The sequence below is a fragment of the Leucoraja erinacea genome, unplaced genomic scaffold (genome assembly GCF_028641065.1).
Source record: "Leucoraja erinacea ecotype New England unplaced genomic scaffold, Leri_hhj_1 Leri_293S, whole genome shotgun sequence".
In the NCBI taxonomy this organism is placed as follows: Eukaryota; Metazoa; Chordata; class Chondrichthyes; order Rajiformes; family Rajidae; genus Leucoraja; species Leucoraja erinaceus.
The window spans coordinates 96,699-107,238 of NW_026576194.1; positions in this window are offsets into that span (position 1 = coordinate 96,699).

Genomic DNA, 10,540 nt, shown 5'->3' on the forward strand with positions numbered 1-10,540 from the left:
TTCAGCCACTCTCGCCCGGGAACGGGAGAACAGAGAACTGGCTGTTTCCAAAGTGGAAAATTTGATTTTTTTTTTTCTGAATTTTTTTTTGTTTTTGTTTTGGTGACTTTTTTCTTTGGGGAAAAAAAGGAGGGGGTGCAGTCGCACCCAACGCAGCCCCACTTCGGACGGCCATGGTTTAGATGGCTTGTATGACGCGTGCTCGGACGAATTCACCAATCAAGACATGATATATGCCACAATGACATGCAGCAAAATTATAATCCAGTATCTCAACTCTTTTTACACATTGCAATTAATGCAATTTTGATTATTTCTTTCCACTTCCAAACAAAAATGTGGTTGGATTATTCAGCGTATGATCAACCTGTGTCAATAAATCCTGGACCTTGATAACATATATGCTTAACCATGCACACTATAGATTGATGTAAGCATGTTTTCTGTGAAGGACCGAAAATTATCATGACATGGCCATAGCATGGGTCGTTATTGTTATTGGTACAGAAACAGTCGCTTCCCACATAATTTATCTACAACTAAATATACAGGTTGCAAGGAATTTTCTAAAGGCATTTTATGATAATAGCTGTTAAAACTGACTATACCCATCTGACAGGTTAAACATTACACTAACTAACAAGAGATGGCCAAAGGACATAAATGCAGCAAATGTTCTTTTGGTAATATATTTAAAGGTGTCAAGATGCCACATTACCGGACATTCATTAGATGTATGTATTGTGAACAGCAATGAAGATACCCAGTTTGTAAGTAACATTTTTTTTTTTTTAATTGTTGATAAACGCTTTTTCCATCATTCCCATTTCAGCATTAACGTTAAAATTTCAACTGAAATAACTCCTGACCAAATTTGTGATGTATATGACTGACTGTAGAAGTAAAACCTGGATAAATCCAACATATAGCTGTGAATGTTGCTCAGTAAATAACTACAGTACTGAAACTCCATATTAAGATCATTGATTCGCCATTAAAATGAATTCTGTAATAACGTGTCAACGGTAGCAGTGACAATCGAACACTGTGGTTTTAGTGTTTCATGTGTTCACAATTTAATTAATCCATCTTTATGGATTAAAACAAATAATAACATTGGGAATTAAAACATATTTGATTGCATTCTATTATCAAACATAGTCGATTGCTCTGAAGACATTTCCAGCACAATAGGGTGCACGAGGATTCGGAGGCCCCGTGAACAGTAAATTCAGCTCAGTCCAGCGCTAAATGCAGCTGAACTCTGCCTGTCTCACCTACAGCCCTGTCTCAATCCAGACAGGGCTCTTGTTTAACCTGGTGGGACAGGCAGAGCTGAGCTGGGTTTAGCACTGCTGCACTGGCTGTGGGCCTAGGGGCACCACTCCCGTCTGACTCCCGACGCCTCTGGCCACCCCCGGGAGTGGGGGGGCTCCCGGAGTGGACGGGGATGGTCCAGTGGCAGTTCGGCAACGATGCAGCGCCAGAGACCAGGATCGATCCTGGCTGCGGTGCAGGTCTGCCGAGAGTGTTTTGGCACGCCTCCCTCCTCCAATCACTGCGTTCTATCCTCAGCCCCCCCTACTCTTTAAAGATATTTAGGTAGGCCATGTAAATCTTTGTCATTTTTTGTACATTGTAAAGTTTTCACTCAATTTTTTTTCTCTCAAATTGAATAGATGGATGTTTGGTAAATATTAAGTGACATTTCTTTATCAGACATTTAAGTCAAGACAAAAATAGTATTTTCTATTGTTTTGGAGGGCGAGGGTAGTGAAACAGAATTGAAGATGATCAATTTCCATTTTGCTCCTTTCCCTGTGACTGCAAGGCAAGTAACAGGTTAGAAAGACTGTCTGACTTTTATGTTTGGACTATAGTGTTTTTATGAGTTTATACAATTACATAGGCCTTTTCAACAGTATTAGTATTGGAATGTTAGTGTCAGCACTACATCAGACAACTTCCTTGTTACTTGATCTTGTTAAGTGAAAAAAAATGCAGGGAAATTAAACATACAAAAAAAACCAAAAAAAAACTCAACAACTAAGTTACAGAGATAGGTTGAATAAGTTAGGTCTTTATTCTCTGGAGCGCTGAAGGTTAAGGGGGGACTTGATAGAGGTCTTTAAAATGATGAGAGGGATAGACAGAGTTGATGTGGACAAGCTTTTCCCTTTGAGAATAGGGAAGATTCAAACAAGAGGACATGACTTCAGAATTAAGGGACAGAAGTTTAGGGGTAACATGAGGGGGAACTTCTTTACTCAGAGAGTGGTAGCGGTGTGGAATGAGCTTCCAGTGGAAGTGGTGGAGGCAGGTTCGTTGGTATCATTTAAAAATAAATTGGATAGGCATATGGATGAGAAGGGAATGGAGGGTTATGGTATGAGTGCAGGCAGGTGGGACTAAGGTAAAAAAAGTTGTGTCGGCACGGACTTGTAGGGCCGAGATGGCCTGTTTCCGTGCTGTAATTGTTATATGGTTATATGGTTATACTCTACTTCCGCCTCTGACCGACACCTCCCTCCTCCAAGGGTCTGTTTTGAAAGCAGAATGGCAGCAGTGGCCGTTATCATGCCAGGCGGGATGCAGGAGCAGGAGGAAGGGGAGGAGATGGAGCCGTGGCTGCTGCTGCTGTGCTGGGCCCGTCATTCGCTCCGACCCACCGTCACGCCACACTTCGGTCTGTCTATATTCGGTACAAACCAATTTGCCAAGCCGGGCAAAATGACTCGCCGTTTAGGTTCCACAGCGGCACTTTGAGTGGTCAGCAGCACCCGGGCAACCATTAATTTTGTGCCCTGCAATGCTATACTGGCTTATATTCACTGGAATTTAAGGGGCTGTCTCACTTGGCCATCATTTGCGCCTCATTTACCCATCCTATGTAAAATATGTCGACGCGTCGTAACGCACGCATTGTGCACGGTAAGGCGCAGAATCGCATGCGTTGCAGCACGGTAGTGTAACAAAATACTCGCGCGCCATCTCCGTGACGTATCGCGTACGCACATTGACGCATTGGCTACACACGCTGACGCATTAGCGTCGCACGCCGTATCGCGTGGTGACACATTGTTACGTCACCGTGCGTCAACGTCCGTAAACATGCAACGTCGTGCCCCGCCCATACGCAGTCGATCGCTTTTTACACGTCATGCAACCTCTAACCTCTTTGTGCCGTCCGGGTAGGCAAGATAGGCACTGCCTACCGTGACTAATGTGATAAAATGGTAAATATTAAATAGAAATAGTAAAGGCATGGGAGAATTCTGCCTATCTAAGAGATCGATCTCTTAGGTAAGCATAATTTTCCATGCCTTTCATCCGCAATACTTGTAACACGTGAAGGTCTTTGCAGCCCACGTGCCGTCAGCGCCGCTTCAAGCCGTCAATGACAAGCGGGGCTGTAAGCAGCTGAAATTCTGCCTTTGCAGTCCTACGCATGCGCTGCGCAAGTTTCTTGGCAGGTTTTTCAAATATGGATTGCCATTATCTTAAGAGTATCTTAGGAATCAAAGAGAGAAGAATGGAGTTTGTGTACTGATAATGTGGTAAGTACATTTCTTGGCGCTATATTTTTTAAATACCGTATTTCCCGAGGTGAGGGGTGTGGGGGAATGAATTCATTTCACAGAGTATGGGGAGTCTGGCCTCGCGTAAAGTTGCGGGGAGGGCAGGAGTGTTGAGAAAAAGGGGTTCGGGGATCATGTCAGTAACCCACTTGCGACACTCCGGGCACGGAGCCACCGCATTGTGGCCGGGGGGGGGGAGGAATAGCTCGGGTGGCTGCGAGCGGCTGCCGGGAGCCTACAGTTGAACCGGCCGCCACCTCAGCCCCTTGTGCCGGTTCCCGCTCACCTCTGGCAGTGCTCTCCATCTGAAAACCTATTTCCTGCCACAACCGGCCTCACTCATGTCAGCTGCTTCCCGCAAATCCTTACATTCCAACAGCGCGATTCAAGGAACGAATTGAGGTTACTCGGCTGTCGGAACTAAAGAATTTGCGGGAAGCGGCTGACATGGGCCAAGTCGGCGAGTGGCAGGTGAGAGGTGTTCAGACAGAGAGAACTGCCAGACATGAGCGGACCGGCAGAAGGTGCTGAAGTGACGGCCAGTTTTGCAGTCGGGTCCCGGTGGTCGCTCACAGCCACCCGAGCTGCTCCCCTCCCCGGCCACAGTGCGGTGGCTCCGCGCCTGGAGCGCTGCGGCAGCGGTGAGTGAGTTACTGGCATGATCCCCGACCCCCTCCTTCTTAACATTTCTGCCCTCCTCGCAACTTTACCCCTGGCAAGTCTCTCCACACGCTGTGAAAGGAACTCTCCCCCCAATTGGTCCCTTGAACAAGTATTGTCATTCAATAAGGTGACAACTGATTCAACTTGTCCCGGTGTGCTCTCGTTTTTCCCACCATCTCTCCACCTGCCATCACCCTTCACCCCCCCCCACCCATTCAGTAATTCAAAATGAAGGAGACTTGGAAGCCTTGGGCAAATTGAATTGTTACTGTCTTTATTTTTACGAGAGGACAATCTGCGCATGCATGGTTTAAGATTTTTTTTTAAAGCCGACTAACTGCCTATCCAGAGTAATCACTCACGGCACATTCCTGGTCCACACAGATCTCTCCCTGAGTTTCTTGCTAACCTTTCTTGTTGTACTCCTGCCTGGCTGATCTATAAGTATGAGGGCTGCTACTAACAGATGTCTCTGTTGTTGCTGTAGCAATAAAATCTGTAGTTCTTCCATGATGGTCATGATGTAGAATAGGGAAGCAGGGTATTCTAATGACGTCACGCGCACAAATTGTATGCGCTGATGCATGATTACGCGTGATTTGCGCTTCGACCTATTTTACATATGACGCGTAAATGAGGCGCAAATGACAGCCAAGTGGGACAGGCCCTTGAGAAGGATGAGAAGGCATCTTATAGAATATAAAATTCTTAAGGGATTGGACAGGCTGGATGCAGGAAAAATGTTCCCGATGTTGCGAGAGTCCAGATCCAGGGGTCACAGTTTAAGAATAAGGGGTATGCCATTTAAGACTGTGATGAGGAAACATTTTTCACCCAGAGTTGTGAATCTGTGGAATTCCCCGTCATAGAAGCCAATTCTCTGGATGTACTCAAGAGTTAGATATACCTCTTAGGGCTAATGGAATCAAGGGATATGGGGAGAAAGCAAGATGGGGTACTGATTTTGGATGATCAGCACTGATCATATTGAATGACAGTGCTGGCTCGAAGGGCCACATGGCCTACTCCTGCACCTATTTTCAATGTTTAGAGATACAGCGCGGAAACAGGCCCTTCGGCCCACAGCGCAAGCGCTGACCAACGATCACTCCCACATTAACGCTATCGTACACACACCAGGGACAATTTGCACATACACCAAGACAATTAACGTATATACCTGTACGTCTTTGAAGTGTGGGAGGAAACCAAAGATCTCGGAGAAAACCGGTTACGGGGAGAACATACAGATTCCGTACAGATAAGCACCAGTAGTCGTAGAAACATAGAAAATAGGTGCAGGAGTAGGCCATTCAGCCCTTCGAGCCTGCACCGCCATTCAATATGATCATGGCTGATCATCCAACTCAGTATCCTGTACCTGCCTTCTCTCCATACCCCCTGATCCCTTTAGCCACAAGGACCACATAAACTCCCTCTTAAATATAGCCAATGAACCGGCCTCAACTACATTCTGTGGCAGAGAGTTGAGATTGAACCCGTATCTCCTGCCCTGCAAGCGCTGTAAGGCAGCAACTTTGCCGTTGTGCCACAGTGCCACCATGTTTCTATGTTTCCTAAACACACTAGGGACAATTTAGTTTAATACCAAGATAATTTACCTACAAACTGTACGTCTTTGGAGTGTGGGAAGAAACCGGAGATCTCGGAGAAAACCCACGCTGGTCATGGGAGAACGTACGTACAAACTCAATACAGACAAGCACCCGCAGTCAGGATCAAACCCGGGTCTCTGGCTCTGGCAACTACCACTGCGCCAGTGTGCCGCTCCTATTAGACGACAACTTTCACAAAACTTTGCTCACCTGGCCTTGTCTTTTCCCTCCATCAGCCAGATGTATGTTGGCTCTCCTCCTCAGCTGTAAACTTGGCTTGCAATACCCAAATCCTAAGAGAGGTGAAATACAACAGAGAAATTATCATCAAACCAGTAGATAAGGGGAAGAAGAGTTGTCATGGGCTAACAACAATAGTTATTCGAGACACACAGACTATGAAGTAAAACAGAGCACTACACTAAGTTGACAAAGCCCATCTATAAGGAAACATAATGGAAATTGAAGACATTTTACATTGCCTCAAGAAATCTTAGCGTATATATATGTTTAGTTTAAAGATAGACAATAGACAATAGGTGCAGGAGTAGGCCATTCGGCCCTTCAAGCCAGCACCGCCATTCAATACGTTCATGGCCACCCAGCTTTGTGTCATCTGCAAATTTGCTAGTGCTACTTTTAAACCCGTCATCTAAATCATTAACCTATACTGTAAATAGCTGCAGTCCCAGCACCAAGCCTTGCGGTCCTCCACTAGTCACTGCCTGCCATTGTGAAAGGTAACCGTTTATCCTGTCTTTGTTTCCTGTCTGCCAACCAATTTTCTATCCATGTCAGTACCCTACCCCCAATAACATGTGCTCTAATTTTGCCCACTATTCTCCTGTGTGGGACCTTATCAAATGCTTTCTGAAAGTCCAGGTACACCACATCCACTAGCTCTCCCATGTCCATTTTCCGAGTTACATCCTCATAAAATTCCAGAAGATTAGTTAAGCTTGATTTCCCATTCGTAAATCCATGCTGACTCGCACCAATCCTGTTACTGCTATCTAAATGTGCTGCTATTTCATCCTCTGGCCACCAGTACATCAGGAGATTGTTTGTGTCTTCCTTCGTGGCTTGTTTATGTCTTCCTTCCTTCCTTCCTTCGGTAGGCGGCGCGACTCTCATCAGCAGCGGCCTCTGCAGCCCGTCTGCGTTTTTATTGTTTTTTGTCTATGTTTCTATGTAGTTTTTGTTATTTTTTGTTGGGGTGTGTGTGTGTCGGGGGGGGGGGGTGGGGTGGGAGGGAGGAGGTAACTTTTAAATCACTCCCTGCACGGGAGACCCGACCTTTTCTTTGTCGGGTCCCCGTTGTCGTTGGGGCTGCAACGAGGAGCGGCCTCCAACAGGAAGACCGGGGGCTCTGGTGCCGCGACTCACCTCACCGTCGCGGAGCTAGCCGAGTCCAGAGCGTGTAGAGCAGTGGTGGAGCGCTGCTGCTGCTGCGGCCCGACCTCCGGAGATTCGGAGGCTGCAACCGCGGGTCTGGCGGACGGCGGCACCGGGAGCCCGCGGGTTCCTGGAGGGAGACCGCTTTTCAGGGCTCCCGCAACGGCGACTTCTCCCGCCCGAGTTGCGGGGTCGAAGAGCTCCTGGAGCGGGGCCTTACAGCACCGCCCCGCGCGGCTTGGAATGGCCGTGGGACTCTGCGAGCGCACGCCGGGGGCTCTAACATCAAGAACCCGGTGTGCGACCTTGCATCACCCGGCGTGGCTTTAATGGCCGCGGGACAATCGCCATCGCCAGCCGGGGGCTTTGACTTTGACTCTGACATCGGGGGGGGGGGGGGGGGGGGGACACAGTGCAGTGGAGAGATAACTTTTTTTGGCCTTCCATCACAGCAATGTGATGGATATTTATGTAAATTATGTTGTGTCTTGGGTCTATTTGTTTTGTAATGTATGGCTGCAGAAACGTCATTTCGTTTGGACCTCAAGGGGTCCAAATGACAAATAAAATTGAATTGAATTGAATTGAATTGAAGAGGATTGCGCCCCCTACGATCTAGGAGCGATCATCTTTGCCCCAATAAACCTGACTAATATGTTATATAAGAAGAATCCATTTATACAAAATACAATACGAATCTGTAAACAAATAAAATTTACTTTAAAATTAAGAAATTTTTGCAGTGCTAACACCAATAGTGAATAACCCAGTATTTAAACCATTTGGTATGGATAAAACATATAAACAATGGGAAAAAGTGGGAATTAAAAAGGTAGGTGATTTGTATGAATTGGGAAATTTATTTTCATTTCAACAACTAAAATCAAAATTTAAATTGAATAACAATCAATATTTTAAATACCTACAGGTATGTGACTTTATGAATAAATATATACCAAGATTCCAAAGTATAATTTTAGACCTACTGGAAGAAGTAATGAATATCAAGGCGGAGTCAACAAAATTTATACCATACTTGTATAACAGTATTTTAAACATAGAATTACCATCAACAGAGGCAATTAGAGAAGACTGGGAAAATAATTAATGATAAAAATCTCAAAAGAAACATGGGAAAAATATTTGATACATATACATAAATGTTCGATCAACGCTAGACATAATTTAATTTAATTTAAAATATTACATAGATTATATTATTCCAAAACTAGGATGAATAAATGTTATCCAAATATTTCTCCCATTTGTGATAAATGTCTTTCTCAAAATGCCAATATTACACACTCATTTGTCTCATGTACAAAACTTTATAAATTTTGGTGTGACATATTTGATATATTCTCAAAGTTACTTAAGACAAAAATGGAACCTAATACTGAAATGATTATATTTGGAGTAAGTGGCGATGGGAACAAATTAAATACACACCAAAACTAATTTTTCAATTATGGGTTAATAACAGCAAGAAAATTTATACTTAAATTTTGGAAAAATGCTAATATACCAACATTTAAAATGTGGATTAGTAATATGCTGAACACAGCACATTTGGAAGAAATGAGACTCCTCCTAATAGACAAACAAGACCAATTCTTAAGGAGTTGGTCCCCATTTATTGATTTATTGGATTCATGTGGTGACATTGTATCATGAAAACTAAAATTTCAGGTATGGGTGAAAGATGATTTAGAATATAAAAAAATCATCTCATTGTGGCGATTGAATGATCTCCCTCCTGCTTTAACCATATAACATATAACCATATTACAATTACAGCACGGAAACAGGCCATCTCGGCCCTACAAGTCCGTGCCGAACAATTATTTTCCCTTAGTCCCACCTGCCAGCACTCATACCATAACCCTCCATTCCCTTCTCATCCACATGCCTATCCAATTTATTTTTAAATGATACCAATGAACCTGCCTCCACCACTTCCACTGGAAGCTCATTCCACACCGCTACCACTCTCTGAGTAAAGAAGTTCCCCCTCATTTTACCCCTAAACTTCTGTCCCTTAATTCTGAAGTAATGTCCTCTTGTTTGAATCTTCCCTATTCTCAAATGGAAAAACTTGTCCACATCAACTCTGTCTATCCCTCTCTTCATTTTAAAGACCTCTATCAAGTCCCCCCTTAACGTTCTGCGCTTCAGAGAATAAAGACCTAACTTATTCAACCTTTCTCTGTAACTTAGTTGTTGAAACCCAGGCAACATTCTAGTAAATCTCCTCTGTACTCTCTCTATTTTGTTGACATCTTTCCTATAATTGGGCGACCAAAATTGTACACCATACTCCAGATTTGGTCTCACCAATGCCTTGTACAATTTTAACATTACATCTCAGTTTCTATACTCAATGCTCTGATTTATAAAGGCTAGCATACCAAAAGCTTTCTTTACCACCCTATCTATATGAGATTCCACCTTCAAGGAACTATGCACGGTTATACCCAGATCCCTCTGTTCAACTGTATTCTTCAATTACCTACCATTTACCATGTACGTCCTATTTTGATTTGTCCTGCCAAGGAGTAGCACCTCACATTTATCAGCATCAGTATCCATCTGCCATCTTTCAGCCCATTCTTCCAAATGGCCTAAATCACTCTGTAGACTTTGGAAATCCTCTTCATTATCCACAACACCCCCTATCTTGGTATCATCTGCATACTTACTAATCCAATTTACCACACTTTCGTACAGATCATTGATGTACATGACAAACAACAAAGGACCCAACACAGATCCCTGAAGCAACCCACTAGTCACCTGCCTCCAACCCGACAAACAGCCATCCACCATTACCCTCTGGCGTCTCCCATTCGGCCACTGTTGAATCCATCTTGCTACGCATGCATTTATACCCAACAGTTGAACCTTCTTAACCAACCTTCCATGAGGAACCTTGTCAAAGGCCTTACTAAAGTCCATATAAAATAAAGGATTTAAATATAGACAACATCCACTGCTTTACCCTCGTCAATTTCCCTAGTAACCTCTTCAAAAAATTCAAGAAGATTAGTCAAACATGATCTTCAAGGCACAAATCCATGTTGACTGTTCCTAATCAGACCCTGTTTATCCAGATGCTTAAATATATTATCTCTAAGTATCTTTTCCATTAATTTGCCCACCACTTAAGTCAAACTAACAGGTCTATAATTGCTAGGTTTACTCTTAGAACCCTTTTTAAACAATGGAACAACATGCGCAGTACGCCAATCCTCGGGGACTATTCCCGTTTCTAATGACATTTGAAATATT